Source organism: Camelus bactrianus, chromosome 6 (genome assembly GCF_048773025.1).
Source record: "Camelus bactrianus isolate YW-2024 breed Bactrian camel chromosome 6, ASM4877302v1, whole genome shotgun sequence".
NCBI lineage: Eukaryota > Metazoa > Chordata > Mammalia > Artiodactyla > Camelidae > Camelus > Camelus bactrianus.
This window is the reverse complement of record NC_133544.1, coordinates 28656172-28676548: the sequence shown is the minus strand read 5'-3', so window position 1 is coordinate 28676548 and position 20377 is coordinate 28656172. Positions and strand designations below refer to the sequence as shown.

General features: G+C 45.4%; 1 protein-coding gene across 2 annotated transcripts in view; it reads left to right on the top strand.

The window, feature by feature from the left end:
* The first annotated feature begins 13392 nt into the window (after positions 1 to 13392).
* SUSD6 (sushi domain containing 6) overlaps positions 13393 to 20377 on the top strand; it is an 85124-nt gene continuing 78139 nt past the window's right edge. Inside the window, exon 1 of one of the 2 annotated variants that reach the window (XM_074365332.1) lies at positions 13393 to 13664. The gene's annotated coding sequence lies outside the window, so the exon portion shown is untranslated. Of the gene's footprint in view, positions 13665 to 13762; positions 14059 to 20377 lie in introns of those variants that run through there. The other variant, XM_045522156.2, reaches the window with a different exon arrangement.

The following is a 20377-nucleotide window of genomic DNA, read 5'->3' as shown; positions in this document are numbered from 1 at the left end:
GAAAACTAAAATTGGTATGCTCCGAGCACATTTTGCCCTATTCATGTAATATCTTAGAGACGTTTTCGCTTGCCATGGAATTAGAGAACCCGTATTTCAGGTTTTGGCTCCAGCACTTATAGCTGTGTGACCTTGAGTGAATTACTCAACTCCTCTGAGGAAGAAGAGCCTTGCCTTCTTCCTAAGTAAAATAAGGATACAGGGCTACAATTCCTCACACACAATTGCAAAATCCCAGAAGTTCTAAAAGTTGGACTTTCCCCTAAGTTTGGCAATCAAAACCGGTTAGGTGATGAAATCTGACCTGAGCTGACGTGAGGTCATTCATAGTTTTATTTATCACACTTAATGTGACTGCTCAAACATTTCACCATGGAAACATTAATATGTGGGATACATAGTGCTGTACCAGACCCCAGCAGGGGTATTATATAATATGCACTATACGTTCCATATCCCCTTTATAAAAATCCAAGGAATTCTGACTTCCAAAACATAACTAGTCCAAGAGTGACAAGAAAGATAAGGTATGAAAATGGTAGGGCATAGATTACTTATTGCAATCTTATTATCTTGCTTAATACAGAATCCAGAATGATTTTATTAGGGATAGAAATGTGCCCAGCTAAAATACTGCTTTCCAGCCTTCCTTGCAAATAAAAGCGGACAGTGAGATGTAATTGGAAGTGGCTGGGTCGGACTTCCAGGAAATCACCCCCTTTTCTCCTGGCTCTTCTTCTTACTGCCTGAATATGGATGGGATGACTGGAGCTACAGCAGCCATTTTGAGTGTGTTTAAACCAGTCTGATATCTATTAAAGGTAATACTAACTGAAGCAATGGACTAATAAAATGTCTGGAGACTTATAAGTGTCATCAAAGTTCATAAGAGCACAAGAGGTGTGGTACTCTTGGAGGTGTTCTGATGATGATAAGGGCCCAGCCCAGCAGGAAGGAGTGAGCAGGCATCTCCTCAGCTTCCATTAGAGCCCAAGTTCCTGCCGTGGGACAGCAGCACTCAGGAATCTTGTTGGTGTTCAGTTTTCCAACGAATGATGCCAGCTTCAGGGAGAGAGGGACGAGGCCTCTATGGGTGTGAATGAGAGCCCAGGAAGGGGTCCTTGGCCATTTGGAGGATTTGCAGAAAATGACCAGTCAGTGGTGATGGGCTTTTACCTATTCCTGTTCCTGAACCCAACAGGTCCTGGGAGAGCCAGTCTTACAAGGGTTGGAATGGGTTGAGGGTGGGGGTTCCTGAGAGCCTTGGCTTTGAGTGGCTCTGGGGAGTACTGGTCATCTGGAGGGCTAGAATCAGAGGACACAGAGCCTGAGGTAGGCTATAGGACTGCTATGGTTGAGGGAAGACTGAGAGGTGGTTCACAAAGTGAACACTCATTGCTTCCAGGAAGGCTACAGAGGGGCCCACTGGGAAAGGGCAGGAGGACTGGGAAGAGGGGTCTAGGGGACCTGCTGCAGGGCTCTGAGGCCAGAGAGAACATAGGGATCTTGGGACCTTGAGTTAATCAAATTGTGTGTTGCGGCCTGGAAGTCATTGGATGGTTAACGATGTGGTTTCCTCTGCAAAATTGCTGTGACTTCTGTCAAATTACTTCTTGTTTCTGAGCATCTGTGTCATCACTTGTCACAGAAGCCTTGTCCTCTTCCAAGACGAATTATAGAGCAATACTTTGGAATGATCTGTGGGCTGGGAAACCCAGAGAGCGGTACTGTAGATAGCGTGTCTTTGTTAATATGATTACAAAATATTGAAATGCCCTATAACTGGATGAAAAGGTGTATTCATAGACATCCCTTAACTCCAAAAGATAAAAAGGTGCATTTAGAGACTCCTTAACTCCAGATTCCACAAGATACTGCTAGAACTGACAACTATTTCTGCCCGAGGGTTACTTTCAAAGTTGAATTGTGACTGTGTAAGTCATATCTGTCAACTCCTCGGGGTTGTACAGCGCCTCCAGGTGCTGGATGGAAGGTCCTGAGCAAGTGTGTGCAGGCCTTCTTGTGTTCTCATCTCCGTGCCTTCGTCCTCCATCCCCCAGCCCTTCCCAGCTCCATGGAGATCAAAGCCGCTCCCTTAACCATGCAAAGCCATTTCTGGAAAAGCCACATCAACACGGCAGCTCTTTGCTGACTGGGGCTGGGAGTGGTGCCAGGCCAGAGATTTCAGAAGGGAAACCTTCCAAATGCAGGATTAAGCCTCTGGAGCAGATGTTGCCTGTGGACCGCCAGCATTCAGAGAGCTGGGCAGGCAGCGGCTTGGATGGGGGTTTGGCCAGCGCACAAAACTGTCGAACAAAGACCTGGGGACACTGTTCCAATGGAGAGGCTGAGGAAGGGTCAGCTGTCAGGGGTCCCCAGGGGAGCCCCGCTCAGTGCCTCAAGAGACTGGAATCACGGTGAGTCATTTCAGACAGAAAGAAAGGGCACAAAACAGCCGTTGCTGTGAGCACCTCCCTGATACCTTGCCCACACGGTACTTGAAGGGTATTCTTCCCTCTTCAGCCTTCCCACTTGGAAAATGGGAACAACTTAATGCCTGAAATTGGCAAAGGAGTCAGCCTATGAGAAACGGTAGAAATCACGTAGGCACTGTGTCCATAAACCATGCTTTTTGTACACAGAGCCCAGCCACTCAGACAGAGCTGATCTTGCCCTTTGGAATATATAAAGGAGGGACCAGAGAGGCACAAACCGGAGGACATCTCTCTCCACGGCACGTTACCACGCCTGAAATTCCACCGTGGCCAGTTGGAAGCCCTGGGTAGCTGAGTCAGGTCAAAGAAGAGAGCAAAAAGGGGAGGCCAGGAGGCCTAAAAAGAGGTGGTGAAAGGTAGACTTTGCTGACTGTGCTGATCTTAAGGGCAGCTTTGGGACAAAGACATATTATACCCTAGTGTGCAGGGAAGAACATTGGATTTGGATTCAGGCAAACCGAGGTTTGAATCCCGCCTGACAATTACTGGCTGGGTGATTTTGAGCTTGTTACTTGGCTTTTCTGGGCTCCCATTCCCATCACTAAAGCAGAGTATTAATTCCTGCTTCACAGGCTTGTTGTGAGTGTGAACATGCTCTTTTATTGAGCCCTTGTGCACGCGTGTAACTTATTAGAAGCGGCGGCCCCGGAGCGTCACTGACAATGCTGGGCCTGGGATGTTCTGTTAGCCAAGCAGATTCTCTCTGCTGTGATTGTCCTTCTCAGCCCAGAACCTCTGCTTGTTCTTGGGCAGTTCCTGCAGCAGCTGTGGTGACATCCCTTGCAAGCTGTTGAGTGGCTGGCAGCTTGGATTTCACTGAAGCCTTCAAAAGGTATTTACATTTTGAGGCCGGTTTCCCTTTGTCATATTTTTTCCATTTATTTTTGGCCCTTGGGAGGATGTTTTCATGTTTCTAGCTCCCCTGAAATTAATCTTTCTTTGGAAGTATTTCTTACCACCAAGGAAGATCTGGGACTGCCCCCAGACACATTTGCAAAAGAGGGCAGGTCGGAAAAGGAAGAGGAGGGAAAAAGTTGGAGTGAAGTCAGGAAAAGGAATCTGAGGGAGAGCAGCAAAGGGAGAAAGAGCAGGGAATTAGAGGTCAGAGGAAGGTGGCCTTGAACATGGAGGGTCACCCCCTAAGTAACAGTGGGAACCAGCAGTCCCCATGGACATGTTTTCTCCCAGGGACCCCTGTCCCTGCCTCCATGCCTTGCCTGCATGGACCTGGGCAGGGGCTGCCTATGTGTAGATTCTAAAATCAACACCTCCTTTGCCCTCAGGGTCTTCTAGCTCTTCTATCCGGATACCCTCCTGTTGCCTTTAAGAGGCCTATGGATTCTTCTGGTAACTGCTCTTCCTAAGCCCTGTTTCATCCACTGCCTGTCACTACCCAGTGCAGGGTAGGGTTCACTGTGTAGTTATACAAGGTCCTGCGCTCAGAAGGAACATTCAGCCTGCCTTGATTTAATGCTCTTCTTCTGTCTCCATCTTGAAATTCTTAATAATTTAATCTTTGAAATAGAAAAGTAGGTGTTTTGCAAGTAAAATTCAATGAATCAATGGAGCAGACATGAGACAAGACACCAGGTGGGCAGACAGGAACACAAAGCAGTGGGCCTAGTGGCCCCACACACACATGCATGCCTGGTACAGTCTGGGGCATCACTGGGCCCAGACTGGTGGCAGTGGCAGTGGCGGCAGCAGCAGCAACCACAGGAGAGCTGGAGGGGCTCTACAGGAAGGCAGCACTAGGTCTCCCACTGGGAGGCCTGCTTGTGTCCCTGGACCCCATCCCTGCAGTGCCTGCACAAAAAATAACTCTTGGGAAATTGGCACATTGTAACTGACTATACTTCAATTTAAAAATACATATATAAGTCTTGGATCTGAGCTCCCAGGCTGGAACTGCTGGCCTTCAGGCAGTAAACTTTGTCAGTAAATTATTACAAAATAAAATATATTACAATATATATACACATTATAATAGAGCATATCAGGAAAGTATTAGAATTTTTCAAGGAATTTAGAGCCTTCAGTTTCGAAAACAACTGCAAATATTCACAGGCTTAGAAAGAGAAATTAGATTTAAATCTAATTGTCTCATCGAATGGAAAAGACACTACATTTATATGAAGCTTGAATTAAACCAATTATTAACAAGCAAGACAATTTCAAAATTAATTTTTCTTGTAATTGAAAACACAATGAAAGAATGCATAAATAGGTGTTTTAAATTATATACAAAAGATGAAGCCAATTTCAGTTTATTGTACGACCTCCCAAAGTTACAAGAAATGTCGGAGGAAACATTAAAAGGCCATTGGGAAAATTTACATTTAAAATCAAACTTAGACTTGCATGAAACTGATTTGTATGAAGAATTAAAACTGCATAGAAAGATTGTTCCATGAGAATCATCAGCTCTAAATGTGCTAAAATTTAAATTTTGAAATCATGTATCAGAAATGTATGCACAGTCCATAAAATACTCTTAACAGCTTCAGTAATGGTTGTATCAGCAGAAAACACTTTCTCAAAATAAAAAATCATTGAACATTATTTGTGATCGTACATTTGCCAGGAGCAACAAACATCACTCTTGGTGATACTGACTGAAAATAAAGTTGCTAAAATTATGAAGTTTGATGACCTAATAAATAAATTTACAGAAAAGCAAGCCAGAAAATTCTTATGGTCAATCAAGATCTAACATCAATGAAGTATTATTATATATTGCATTATATAAAATTTGACACCAAAAATATATTTGTTTACAATTTGTGAGTTTATGTTGTTACTCATGTATCACTATTACCCCAATAGATTTTATAAGTAATAAAAATATTTCTAAAGTCAAAACCTTTATATCCTAGTACCTTTAGTGGCACATTTTTCCTGCTCTATAAACAAGGGCTTGCACATTTTAATTTTGCACTGGGCCCCACAAATTATGCATCCTGCTCTCCTCAGTACCTTAAAGGCTCTCTGGCTTCTAGCGAAGCCCATTGACATATAATGTAAGACTTTCTCCAGACTCCAGAGCAGTGGTTCTCAACCAAGGGCGATTTGGCCCTGCCCTCAGGGGATATGTGGCAGCATCTGGAGACATTTTTTGTTGTCACAACTAAGGGGCTGCTGCCGGCATCTAGTGGCTGGAGGCCAGTGATGCTGCTCACCACCCTACAGTGTACAGGACAGCTCCCCACACGGAGTTATCCAGTCCATGACATCAGTAGCGGTATAGTTGAGAAACCCCCGTCTAGAGTCTCCAGATGTGGTTTTGGGCTAGCAGAACAGGAACCCTGGTGGGCTGACTGAAATGCAAAGCCTTGGGCTCCACCCCAGACCTGCTCAATCAGAATCTGCATTTTAACAAGATCCCCACGTGATAGGTGTGCACATCAAAGTTGGAGACGCACTGAGCTAGGGGACCGCAATCTCTAATGATGTATTTTAGACATGTGGGAGGAGCTTTCTCTGACCGGTCAGTCCTGCCAGGTTAGGGACTGTGCAGGGACCCCAGGGACCAGGCTGTTCCTGCCACTTTTTTCATGCTCTGGTTCATCTCCCAAGCCCCAACCCCCAGGCATGTGACAGGCAGGCTCAGACGCTAGGACGCCATGTGCAGCGTCTGAGAGCACCTCAGCCCTGCCTCTCAGTCTGATTTTGAACTTGTACCTCTGTCGAGCAAGTTATACGGAGACAGACAGCAGGCTGATCTCAGACCTGGGAACTTCCAGGCTCTGGCCTGGCTCCTAGCCGGTTTCAGGCTTCTCTCTGCTGCAGAGTCCAAGGACTCTGCCACGTGCCTTCCTGCCCTTGCGACTGGTCCTCAGGCACAGGCCCGGGCTTTCAGAGCACAGCCTTTGAAGACGTCACTTCCTCCGTGAAATGTCCTTTCCCCCTTTATTTGTCTCTTGCTGAGAGTTCAAGGCTCACTCACCAGCTCATGCTGGAGGCTTTCTGTTTTCCTCAGGGCCCCCACAGCCACCAGCGGACAGATCTGTGACAGTGGCCCCAAGCTCCAGGGTCCTCCGGATAGGGAAAGTAGTGAAGGCCAGGTGGAGACTGTAGCCAAATGCAGAGCTCCCGCCCATCCAAACAAATGCAGGCCCAGTGTTTACAAAGCTTTGGGTTTTTAAAGGGAAGTAGAAAGCCTTGCTTTTTATGTGAAATCTCATTTTCAAATACTGGTAACCAAATAAAAAATTAAAACAAACAGATAAACCACAAGGCTGACCGAATCCCTCTGCAGGAGGCTAAAGTTTCAGACGACTTACTCCTGCTGGTCTGTGTTAACACTCACCGCGTTGTGTTGTCATTGTATGTGGACATCCTCATCTCGCCACTCAGCCTGGTGGCAACTTGAGGGTGGATCCTGGAACAAGCTAGTCCTTAGCACAAATTCAGTGATTCAGTATCAACATTCTTTTGATAGATGTCTTTTGGTGAACATACGTCATTTCATAGTAGTAAGGGGGTAATACGAAATACTCGCTACCTAAAGGAGGCATAGGTTCTGAGGTATAGTTGAGACCCTCTGGTTTGAAGCAGGTACTCTTTCCAGGGCCCATCTGTCTGTCCCACAAGGATTGTCCCTGTTGTCCTGTGCTCCTTGCTGGGGAGTGCTGTGCTGTGGCTGTGTTCCGCGGTGGGAGAGATTGGAGAATCCTGCAGTAAAGCTAGACAACAGAGGCCTGCATTCTCATTTCCACCACTAGAGGTCAGGCATTCACAAAGGACCAAGCGCCCCATCTTCCAGACAGCCTTCCTCTCAGGCCCCTGCCACTTCTCCCTTGGTAACTGGGGATACAAGTCTACCAGGGGGCATTAAAAGAAATCTTTGTAGTGCACCACGGAGGAGACAATGGAACCAACACCGGTTTGGGGCATCCAATTTTTTCACCCATGTTCCCTGTTAAATGGAGAATCTCTGGGCTCTGGCTGTCTTCTAGGGGTATCCCACATGTTCCCTGCCCTCACTGATTTACTGGCTTTCCTGGTGAGTGTACCTAACCCTGGACCACCTCTGCTGGGTTCACTGTTACTTTATGGTGGCTTCTGCAGACATACATGCTGGTAAATGTTTAACAGCTTCTTCTGGGAATGGGGACTGATTTGTAGTGTTTGCTAATTTTCATGGTGTAAATACTTCCACTGTGTCTAATTTCAGGGTATCAATGAGATGTCATTGAACCTGGAGTTGCGAAGAGATGCTAAGTAGCACAATATTATATGGTATTTCTGCCATACGTGCATGATAGACATAAAAAGCTTGAAAGCATAGATAATAGTACAATTTAGGAAAATTATGAAGTGATACATTTTAAGTATTTATTACTTTAAAACTTATAACTTTTTTACTGTAGAGTAAGAACCATTTTTTTAATTGAAGTATAGCTGATGTACTATATTATATGTAAGTTTCCAGTGTACAAAAAATGATTCGTAATTTTAAAAGGTTATATTCCATTTATAGTTATTATAAAATATTCCCTGCACTTGACAATATATCCTTATATATTCCCTGCACTTGACAATATATCCTTATAACTTATTTATTTTATACATAGTAATTTGTATCTCTTAGTCCCCTACCCCTATTTTGCCCCTCCCCTTCCCTTTCCCCACTAGTACTTACTGGTTTGTTCTCTATATCCGTGAGTCTGTTTCTTTTTTTGTTATATTCACTAGTTAATTTTATTTTTTAGATTCTACATATAAGTGATATCATATAGTATTTGTCTTTCTCTGTCTGACTTATTTCATTAAACATAATACCCTCTAAATCCGTCCATGTTGTTGCAAATGGAGAAATTTCATTATTTTCTATGGTTGAGAAGTAATTCATTGATATAAATACCACATCTTCTTTATCCATTCACCTGTTGACAGACACTTAGGTTGCTTCCATATCTTGGCTATTGTAAATAATGCTGCTATGAAAATTGAGGTGCATGTATCTTTTCGAATTAGTGTTTTCATTTTTTTTTCAGATAAATGCCCAGATAAATTGTTGGGTCATATGGTAGTTCTGTTACCGAAAAATCAGCCTCTGCACCCCAGAAAGTGAATTCAAACTCAGAGGCAGAGTTTGTGGAGCAAAGAAGAGAGTAGCTTCATTGCTTTGCTGGGCAAAGGAAACTCAAAGCGGGCTAATGCCTTGGAAACTGTGAATCCATCTTGGTGTTGGGGTCTTGAAGTTTTACAGAAAAACTGGATGGAACAGAAAAGGTGAAGACAATCAGGGCATTTTACAGGGTGTTACATTCTCTTCATCTTGATACGAACTTGCTGTTTTATGGAGGAACTTAGGAGGGTCTGCCCATTTTCCTGAAGTTCAGTCCATGACCTTCTTTCAAGACCTCTAGGGTAAAAAAGGATTAAGTTATTCTAAGAAAAGAATGCACAGGGAGGGAGGCTCGTTCGTCATAAGATAAGTTTAGCTAAAAGTACAGGACTGAACAACTCAATAGCCATCTTGTTAGTCATTTGAGAAACCTCCATACTGTCTTCTCTAATGGCTGTATCAAAAATTTACATTCCCCAAAACTTATAATTTATTTCATCTTACATATATAATTTAATTTTTAATGAGGTCTGTGTTTAACAACTGGCTCACAAAAATCTTGGAAATTTACAGTTGGTTCTTGAGCCGCAGCATGAGCAAGCTCCAGCACAACACTGCAGGTAATCAGCTCTGATCTCCCCGTTAAAAATCACATCTGGCTTTTGCATTGCAAACTGCAGTTGCATTCCCTGAGAGGTAAGCAGGCCTGGCCCTGCTACTCAGTAACTGTGACCTTAGCCTTATCTTTAACCTCTCATCCTCAATTTCCTCATTCCACAAAATGGAGATAATGATATTCATACCAAGTTGACAGACTGCTGCAAAGATTAAATGAGATCATGTACATAAAGCTGTTAGCACACTGCCCAGCAGACAGTAGGGTGTACTTAGTGAATGGGCAGTGACTGCCAGAGCTTCACAGCCCCGCCTCTGCCTCCGCCTCCCCGGACAGCCTGAAGGAGGGGCCACTCCATTCCTCATCCACCTGCAGTCAGAGATAGCAGAACCAATCGAAGAAAGGGAAGGGGTGTTGAATGACTGGGAGCAGTGTGGGTGGGGATTGTGGACTGTGTCCAGAACGGCCTCAGGCCACCACTACCCCCAGTGCCTTGGTCCTTCCTGGCTGGCTGCCTCCTAGAGTCACTGCCCAGCCCTCGGGCAAAGGCCAGGGAGGAGAAGCAGAAATCAGTCTGGCAGGTGCCTGTGGAAGGGGGATCTGGGCAGTTACCGTCTGATGACACAGCAGGTAGAGGCACTCTTTGCTACCTTGGCTTATCTTGAGTGTAAAATGGGGCTGATACTTTTACCCTGCTTACCTGGTCTGTGCCAGAGATAAAAATGTCATCAAGGACATGTCAGTGCTTCAGAAAAGCAGGAGGGGCTGGGTCACCCTATCACGCGCATACCTGCTGACTGGGCAGCGTCAGGTGCACATCGCCTCAGGTGCACGTTTTCCAGAGCTGGGTTTGGGGCTGGGGTGTGCACGGAATCATAGTTCCTGCTCTGAGCTCTGCAAAGCCCTTTGAGATCAGGGGCCAACAGGGACTGGGCCACCAAGCCTGACTCTCACAGGTTCCTGACACGCTCGAGGAGCGGGCAGTGGTAGCCTGAGGCCCTTCTGGCCTCACCAGACAACCACCTAAGCTCAGGGTCTTCCTCCCCAGAAGTGGGAACCACCCCTGAGCTCTGCAGACCCAGCCCTGCCTGGCCCACCCATCTGGGACTCTGACTTTCTGTGGTGACGGTGGTTTGAATGCCACCACCTCCCCTGGATTCAAGTGGGTTTACATGTTTACTTTCACAGGGCTTTGGAGGCTGCCCAAGGAATCTTGAATCGAAACAGGAAACCCCACGCTAATTCCCCTCTCAGGTTAGGCAAACCAGAAGTCTGCTCGTTGCCTCAACTTCCTTGCGGGTGTAACTGGAGGATAACAATGTCTCACTTTATGGGGAGGTTGTGTGGATAACATGAGCTGGTGTGCAAGTGCTCTACAAAAGATCAATAAATGTGTAAGGACCATTTATTTGCTGTTTTTATTGGGGACAGAATAATTTACACATGATTTTCACATGATTTATTTGAAAAAGTGTGACTTTTGGAAAAAACAGGAATGAATTCTGGTTTTGGTTTTGGTTTTGGTTTACGGTGTATTTTTTTAAATTGAAACTATGAAGTTTTTGATGTCACAAAAATCTTTGAGACTGTTTCCTCAGATGTAAAATGTTTTCATTTGGGGGTGTTGTCAAAATTCATGGTTACATGTATAAAGTCCCTACCAAATACCCGGCACACAGTAGGTGCTTAATAAGTAGTAGCTGTCATTCCTGCTGTTATATGTAATAATGATGGCAACAGAGAAATCAAGTATAACTGACCTTTGAACAACATGAGTTTGAACTGCGCAGGTCCACTTACATGAGATTTTTTTTCCAGTAAATACTACAGTACTACACGATTCCCAGTTGATTGAATTCAGGAATGTGGAACCGTGGGTACAGAGCAACTCTGTACAAGGTAAGTTGACTATAAGTTACATGCAGATTTCTGAGTGCAAAGAGGGTTGATGCCCTTAACCAGATGCAGTCCAAGACCTGCTCCAAGTCTGAGTTTGTTCTGTGGACACTGGGAGGTCCAGGGGAGGAGTTTTAGGTGGTGAGTAACAGATATGCATAGGGTCTCAGAAGCCCTTTTACAATGTGAGAGGTGGAGGTCTTGTGTGAGGTCACTGAGGGGTTAGTGGCCCAACTGACTGCAGTGCAAAACCAGGGGCTCCAATGCTGGGCCTAAGCCATCTTCCTTTACACTCAGCTGCCTTCCAGGATGATCTGCTCCCTCTTCTGTCATCTCTAACTCCTCCCCTGCCCCTCCCCTTGCCTCCTTCCATTTGTTTCCTTCCTGGGCCTTAGGCCTGCCTGGGGTGTTCCTGCAGACCATACAGGGTTGCTGGGGTCTGTGGCAGGTCCAGGCAAATCTGATGTTTGCTATTCAACCCTCTTAGTGGTCTGGGTAGTGCAGCCCCAGTAGAGGAGGGAAATGAGCAGGAAGGGAGGGTGTCCATCTTCTCCATGAGTTGGGACCCAGGAAATTCAACCAAGTACATATGAAGATCTAACTGACTTTATTCAACAATTCAGGTATCAAGGTAGCATCCCGTCTACCAACTAGAAGGGGACTCAGAGAGGTTGCACAAAATGGAAGGTTTTTGTAGGAAGAAGGGTGGGGCAAGGGAGCTATTAGCAAAAGAAAAGAAAGGATTTGTTTTAGGCCTGAATATGAACATCTTCTTTGTGGGGGAGAGAACTGGCGAGGGTTTCATGGTGTAAATTGTGGAATGGAGAGGGCCCATGTGACAGATTACTATGTGACAGCACCTCATTGGTGCTGACCAGAAAATTCCAAACTGGTTAAGATTACATTTATGGTGAAGGTCAAAACTGCAATTAGGTTAGGTATTATATCCGGGTTTGGTGTCATGGGCTTTATCATCAGGGACACCATTTTGGGCCTGTTGGTTTTCTCTAACGAAACTCAAGGAGGAAAGAAGGCAGAGTAAGGCAGGCTTATGGAAAAGGAAGCAGCAGCCATAGGTTTCGTGGGTCCCAGAAAGGAGGCTTCTTTTGGGGATGGGTGTGTGTGTGTGGTGGGGTGTGGGGAGGCAAGGGGACTCTGCTTGCTTTGTTTGAGCTACCTCAAAAATATGACCCGTTAATTCACAGCACTTTTTCAGAGAATCTACTAGAACTAAACTAGATGAGAGGCCATGAGAGGGTGTATCCTTGTCCAAAGGGCACCTGTGACGAGAGCCTGCTCCACCCAAGCTGCAGCTGAGGCTGAAGTCTCTGAGTCCAAGCACAGACTCTGGTACTGATTCTCCAATAGGAACGCCTCAGTGTTTATTGAGTGCCTCTGAGACAGGCACTGTTCAAGGTCCTGGGGCACAAAGATAAAAAAAAGTCACAACCATTGTCATCAAGGGGTTAAAAGCCCTATAAACACATAGAGAGGGCTTATCTCCTAGGGCCCCAGTGAGACCACCAATCGCTGTAGCTATAAAGTACACACACTGCTTACATAGCATATGTTGGAAAAATAGCCCCAGGAGGAAAGGCTCAGGATGGTAAATAAAGTTAGAAGTGTGTCGGGCTTCTAGCCCAGACTCTGCCAGTCCTTACTCTGAACTTCAGTTTTCTGAACCTTGAGGTCCGTCGCGTGCTTTCAGTATGCTGAGAAATAACTTTGGAATGCTTGTTAAAATAGATTCTAGAGCCCGATCCTAACTTTTTTGAATCAGAATGGCTCGACAGGGGACCTCAAATCTGCATTTACCCCGGGGGGTAATTTTGAGGTCGACAGGCTTCGCACCATAGTTAGAGAAGTACTGCTTAATGGAGATAATGACCAGCTTCAGCGACAGGCCTGGGAACGATTCAGGTGCTAAGAAGGCAACATGAATGAAACCGTCTTGTCAACTGGAGAGCAAACCAATTCTTTGCAAATAACAGTAATCCCATTATCCAAATAATATCCAAAAAATCCAAATGATAGTACTAATAATAGTAGTAAAACAACTAGAGAGCGCACTGCAAAGGCGTCGCAGTCTGAGTCCGTACGCAGCACAATTGGTGTGACTGTCCCTTTAAGGGCACCCCCACCCCATCTCTCCTCCCGCGGGGCGTGCAGGCGGGCAGGCGGCGCGTGCGTTCTGGCAGCTGTCGACCGGCAGGGCCTCCCAGCGGGGCGGTCCCGGCGGCGCGACGCCTGCGCTTGTTGCGTGCGCGCCTGGCCCCGCCCCTCGACCGCCCCTTCCCCTCCCCTTCCGCGGGCCTCCCCCGCCCGCGCGGTACAGCTGGGCTAGTGACGCGGGCACTGCTGCCGCCGACGCCGTCGCTTTCCATTCTCCTAAGCCGGCGACAGCCTCGTTCCCTGCCTCCCGCCTCCTCCTCCCGCAGCGCCGGCCAGCGCCAGCCAGACAAGGGTACGCAGGGTCTCGCCTAGACCCAAGAGGGCTGCGGGCGCGCGCAGGCGGCGGAGCGGATCCCGGCGCCGCGGAAACAGCGAGCGCCTCCCTCCCGGAGGTCGCCGCGCTGTTCCCCGGGTGAGTTGTCACAGCGGCCGGGGGGCGGCGGGGCCGGGCATTGTGTCACTGGCGCGCCCGGCCGGCTGTCAGGGGCGCGGGGCCGGCGCGCACCGCCGGACAGGGACGCTGGGGAGCCGGGGCTGGCCGCCTGGCGACGACTTCTCTCCGCGCTCCCCGCGCCGGCCCCGCTGTCACCCCGACGCCCGGCGGCGAGTCCTGCGCCAGCGTGGGCCGGGAGGGCGGCGGGGTGGGCTGTGCCGGGGCCGGGAGGAGGACCAGACGGCCGGTTTGCGGCCGGGAGCGTGGTGGCCGGGATCGGGGCGCGCCACCTGGGCCTCGCCGGGCGTGCGGGGTCGCGCTCCCGCCGGGAGAGCAGGGTGGAAGCCACACTTTACAGGTCTCTGGAGAGAAGGTAGGCAGAGGCTGTCTTTCTTTATTAGTTACCATTTCCCCCTCAAGCCGACATAGGTTGCGGGTCCTGCGTAGGGGGCAGGATTGACTTGGCGACTGTTGACTTCCGAGGACACCTTGGAGCCCGGGTGTGCGAGCACTGGAGCTTTTTGGAGCCCCTTGCGCCGGTTCTGGATTTTAATCTCAAAAACTTTTCTTATTATCCGGGCTGAGACGCACCGAAACCACTTCCTGTTTGTGTATGTAGATTTTTTTCTTTTTGCTTCTGGTTTTTGGAGACTCCAAAGATTGATGTAGGTCTGACCCTCCTACAGGGTTGTGACCGTGGGGCTGCTGAAGTGGAAAAAGTTACCTGTAACGAGGTCAGTTTAGGGGGACCGTAAGACCCAGAAGAAAAGCGTCAAAAACAAGGCTTTGGCTGATACGAGGGAAGTTCACGTCTTGGCTAAGAGGCCTGATGCTGCTGTTTCCATCGACTGGCCCCTCAGTGGCAGGCTTCTCGCTGGGCTCTGTTGCTCTTGCTAACTGGGCTAGTGTGTGCTCGGTACAGGAGTGCAGTAAAACTACTCAATTCATTTAAACTCCCTTTCTCCGTCTACAGAGATGGCAAGTATGTCTTTCCATCCTTTGCACTGGTTGATTTAGTTCTTGCTGTTTTCACTGTTCTAATTTAAAATATACGTATGAATGGTGTGAATTCATATACACACCTTTGCTGTTTCGGGAATTCCACACCCAAATTATCGCTGTTGAGTGGAGGCTAGTAGAGACATGTGCTTGGCATTGAGTTTTGATTTTTTGGGGCTTTACATTTTTAGATAGATGCATATTCAGCCAGAAATGAAAATTTTTACAGAGTCGGATGGGGGAGTTTGTCTGCTTTCGCCTCAGTAAAGGAGGTATTTTTAAATCAATAAAAAATGTTAAAAAAAATTACACCTTAAAAAAAAAAAAAAAAGGAGGTATTTACCAAGACAAAAGTAATAGCAGTAGAGAAGTTCCTGAGGAGGTACTGTGAACTGACCTTTGTCCCAAGAGCTTTACTTTCTTGATCTCATTTAATAAACAATAAACTTTCATGATATATATTGTCATTATTACCATTTTTTTCAGATGGGACCAAAGCCAAACAAATTAAATAAGTAGCCCAAGGTCACAAAGATAGCTCATGAGAGAGCCCACACTCATAACTACTAGATTATACTGTTGATTTCTAGTTTACTTACCGTTTTTGGTGAAATTGAAATGGGAGTCTTTCTAGAACCTACTTCTTCAGGCTGTTTCTCAGATAATGTGTGTTCTTATCTCTTTCCCTAGGGGACACATTTATGGTACCTTTGCACAACATTTGTGCATTCATCCTTTTATTCAGTAGTGGTAAGTATGTGATACAGAATGTATGCCAGGCCATGTGTTAGGTATTGGGGTTATGGCAATCAGTAAGACAGAGCCCAGCCATATTCTCATGAAGTTCACAGTCTTTAAGTCAATTTATTTTGATTTATATTGTTAATTTTCATTGGTGGTTGTTTGCTGCTTAAGGAACTTTTGCCCAATGTGTTAGAGGGCGATGCTGGCAATGAGGTTTGATAGATAGGACCTCTGTCCACAGAGTGACTTTTTGGATGCTGTAGTAGAAAAGACATATGAAACAAATCCTCAGGTACAGCTTGACAGGGACAGGCCCCTCGGAGCTCAGAGTAGGGCCCTGCTCTGCCCTGCAACGTTTAAACCCTGAGAGCAAACCCATTGTCAAGTGGCAGAGTTCAGTGTATTTGTTGAGGCCTGCCTTCTCAAAACTTAGAATTTGGGCAGATAGAAGAGGAAGGAAGGTAGAATGAGGTGTTAGAGACGCAGCTGGCAGATGAAGAGACTTTAGCACTTTGGCTTCCTGGCAGGTCTCAGTCATGTGTTGGTTGAACTTGTGCTCTTATGTAATGGTGCATCTCCTGGCAGGGGATTTCCTTTCTTGCTGTTGCCGGGGCAGCAATTCCTATAGCTACCCTCCCCCTCCACACAGACACACACGTACCCTTTAAAGGGAACAATTCACCTGGCTTTTTAAAAGTAAGAAATTATTTCAATTTTATTGCCTTGGCGTTGTTTCACTCCCTCCATGCTTTTCCATCCTCTAGAAAAGAAAACTTGCCTTAAGTTTTAAGTCTTTTCCTTGTACTCCTTTTTGATATCCTGAGTTCTCCTGACAACCAGGAGATAACTACTGGTATCTATCTGTGGCCTCAGAGAATTACAGTGTCTTTAAAAAAATTAATGAGTGACATACTCTTCCTCATTTCTGAACCAAAATAGGTGACTGGGGAGAATGTCTCTAGCAGAGAGCCGCTTGCAGGCAGAGAAGGGAGGCCAGAGAGCAAACATGCTCCCAATTCGCTCTGAGAGGCAGCAGCAGGGATGCGATGCCCCCTTGGAGGCCTGAATGTCCGCAGATCCACTCTCCCCACTTGTGTAATTGCCATGTATGAAGCATCTTACTGAGCTCCTGAATTGACATGCGATCTCCTAGCTGACAAGCAGATGCATTTTCCCTCTTCTGTCTACCTAGACAGCAGGGAAGTCTTGTGTAGAGGGCATTCCTTCAGGCAGTAGGAGCAAGATGTGAAGAAACAAATCGAGGAAGAAGCCCGGTGCCTTTTTTTTTTTTTTTTTTTTTAACTTTGAAAGCAAATATTGCTGTGGTACACACTTGAATGTTGAGGATTGGGACACTTGGGTTAAGGGTAAGCATTGGGACAAATGCTTGTATGATAATAGAGACTTTTTCTCCTGGTTTCTTCTAAAGATGGTTTCAATCTGGGGGCCAGCCACATTTCCTACCATGATGAGATTTCATTTAATAGAATGGCTTTTTGAAAAAGTAATATTCTTTATATGTACTTAACTTTGGGGGTGGTAATTAGGTTTTTAATTAATTAATTAATTAATTAATTAATTTTAATGGAGGCACTGGGGATTGAACCCAGGACCTCATGAATGCTAAGCATGCACTTTACTACCAATGAGCTATATACCCTCTCCCTGCTAAAAAAATTAATATTCTTAAGTTATATTGCCATATTTCAGGAAGCTTGGAAATTGGAGCAGCAAGTAATAATGCCTGTAGTGTGGTAAGGCTGTTTCCCTATTGGTGAGAATGAAGGAGGCAGCTTGAAGTTGGGGCTGGGGGTTTGTGATGGATATTTGAAGCTGCTAACAGCTGTGGATCTGAGATCAGTGAAGCAATTTCAAGATAACATTGAGTATCAAGATCTGTTCACTCCTGCCCTGGATTGTATTCAAGGCAACAACCATTGTTCCCTTAGAAGGCTGTAGTTTCAAGTGTCTCCGTGTAAAACCTTTATCTGAAAAAATAGAGGTGCTGGGGAAAGAGGCACCTCTTTGAAGGGTTAGGTTTTAGTGGCAGAGCCTGTCAGGCGCCTGTGGGTGTTTCCTTTTTCTTGTGCTCACTTGTGTCTGTGATGGTGTCCTTTTTCTTCCCCTTTTAGTTCTTTGGCCTAGAAACCAGCAGGATTCCTCTGTTTGCTCTCTCATCCTCTGGCTCTTGCCTGATCGTGGAAGTCTCCACTCTATTGGTAGACCTCGCCCTGGTGCCGAGCTGGGTCACTGCAGCTATGAAAGGCCACCTGTGCTGCCGGCAGGGTTAGGGGACAGTTGAGTCTCTGTGAAGGTACTGATAATAGCAACAGCAGAAAATGCAGCGACTGTAGTGAGAACTGAACGGGTTTCATAGATGCTGGTGTTGCCTGTGATGTCTTCTCCCTCCCTGGCTCTTACATCTCAGAAAAGGAAAATAGCCACCCTTGAAGCATCTGAAGGCTGCATGCCAAGAATTTATGCAGTACTCCAGAAACAGGATATTATTGAAGCATTTTTCTCAAGCAGAAACAGATGTAGTTCCCTGTTACTGTCGCCAGTGTTAGTAGATCCTTTAGATTACCTGATAGCAGTGTGCCCTTAAACGTACTTCCCCACCGCCTCCCGACACATATGCAAGTATTAGCCTTTTTTTTTTTTTTTTTTGGCAGACCCCTGTTGCTTGATTAGGGGAAACTTAGCCTGGGACTCCTGATGACTGATGATAGTAATAGGTTCCCAGTCAGTTTGCAGACAGCAGAGGTGGTGCTGACAATTCTTTATTACTCAAAGAGGATCTTCTGTGGTGAACAATTAAATGACTCAGGGTTCTTTCTTCCTGTAGTTAGAGATTGGACATAAAACCTCAGAGAAGACATAACAAATAGGGACTTTTTCCCAGCCTCGCCTTTCTTTCTATCCCTTTTTAAGGAGGGGGAAATTCTGATCTTTCCAGATCCAGCCTCCTGCCAGCAGTGATTTGCCTTCACCCACAGTTTAAAAGTAGAGTGTGAATTGCCCTGTGTGTAGACTCTCCTTGCTGAAATTTTGGCTAGACTAGGTTTTGGCTTCTGAAAAAGCCAGGAAAATGAAACTGGCTTCTTGGAATGGGATAGGAGGAGTGTTTATCCCATTCTTCCTTCTTTGGGTTGTTCTAAGTTGATCTTAATAAACTAAGTGGATGGAAGTTTAAAAAAGGGAACTTGAAAAAGAGAACAAGATGGTTTTGCTTATTTTGCATTTTAAGTTATAATGAAAGCAAACTGAGAAGACTGAGGGTTTTTTTGTTGTTGTCAATACACTGGTACAAGATTACAGAAAGCTTGGAAAATAGAGTGGGGAAAAGTCGCTTTGATTCTACCATCCTAACACAAACATCATTTCCATGTATTCTTTTTCTTTTTAGTTGGTAATCCCTGTACATTCAATTTTGTATTTTTTTTCATTTAACATTATAACATAAACACTTCCTATAATGACATAGAGCTTTTAAAATTATTTTTAGTGACTTTACAGTATTCCGTCAGTTGTAATTTAAATACCCTCTCATACATCTAGATTATTTCCAAGTTTGCTCAAGGAGTTTTGGGGGGGTGGTTTTATTTTGTCATATTACATGTTTTTCTAAACAGCTTTATTGAGACATCATTTGTATGTTATAAAGTTTACCCATTTAAAGTGTACAGTTCAATGGATTTTAGTATATTTACAGAGTTGTCCAGCCATCACCACAGTCTAATCTAATCTTAGAACATTTTCATCACTCCAGAAAGAAACTATTAGTAGTCACTCCTGATTCTTCTATGATCCCCCTAGCCCATGGGCATCACTAATCCCCTCTCTATAGTTTACCTATTTGGACATTTCGTATGAATGGAATCACTTATACAATATGTGGTCTTTAGTGATTGGCTTCTTTCACTTAGCATAATGTTGAGATTTACCCATGTTGTAGCAAATATCAGTACTTCATTCAGCTTTATTGCTGAATAATATGTTTAGATATACCATATTTTATTTATCCATCCATCAGCTGATGAACGTTTGGGTTCTGTTGTTTGGTTATTATGAATAATGTTACTGTGCACCCATGGGTTTCGTGTAGACATACGTTTTTATTTCTCAGGGAGATATTTTAAAAGCTGAGTCCATATTTCTACTTCAGAATTCACGTTCTACTGGGTTATGTAGTTTGGGCAAGAAAAATGTAGCCAAATCTCTTGGTCCTATGGTGTTGAAGATATTGCCCTGAATTAAGAAAAAATGCTACGAAAAGAAAAAGAAAAAAAACCAAATCATGTGTTTATGAAGTTTGAACTTTCTGATAGTATTGTTTCCTAATCTTTGGTGCAGAACTTTAAATAGTAGTGAGGGGTGACAGATGGAATAGTGCCTAAATTTAGTGCACAGGTACTGCTACTTAAAAAAAAAAAAGGTTTTCAGTGAAGCCTCAGTTCTAAATTGCATCATTGTGTCTTTTAGAGAGAACATTACCAGGAACTCCACAGAGCCTTCCTTACCAAGTGTAATTTATAAGTTCTCAGAAGTTCCTTTTCCTTATGAAAAATTCCTTGTGGGGGTTCTATACATCTGCTTGGAGGCTACTGCTAGACAGGGGAGTGGAATGCTTACTGGATAGAGAGCCAGCCGGGGAGGGGGAGGGGGAGGGGCTGCGAGTGTGGTTTAAACCTAGGTCTGAGAAAGAATGCTCTTTAGAACAGCTCTCACAGGCTCTTACTGGTGGACCTTAGTTGCACCCGAGGTTAAAAATATAGATCACGCCAGACACAAAGAGGAACAGATGGTGCTGCCGGGCGTATCATTTCCTCTACAGTATCTACCCCTGGGTGGTTTTACATCATAGCAGCCATATTACTGAAATAGTGCAATGCCTCCTTTCACTCTTGTCCTCATTGAACTCCTGGCATTCATGATCAATAACTGGTCTT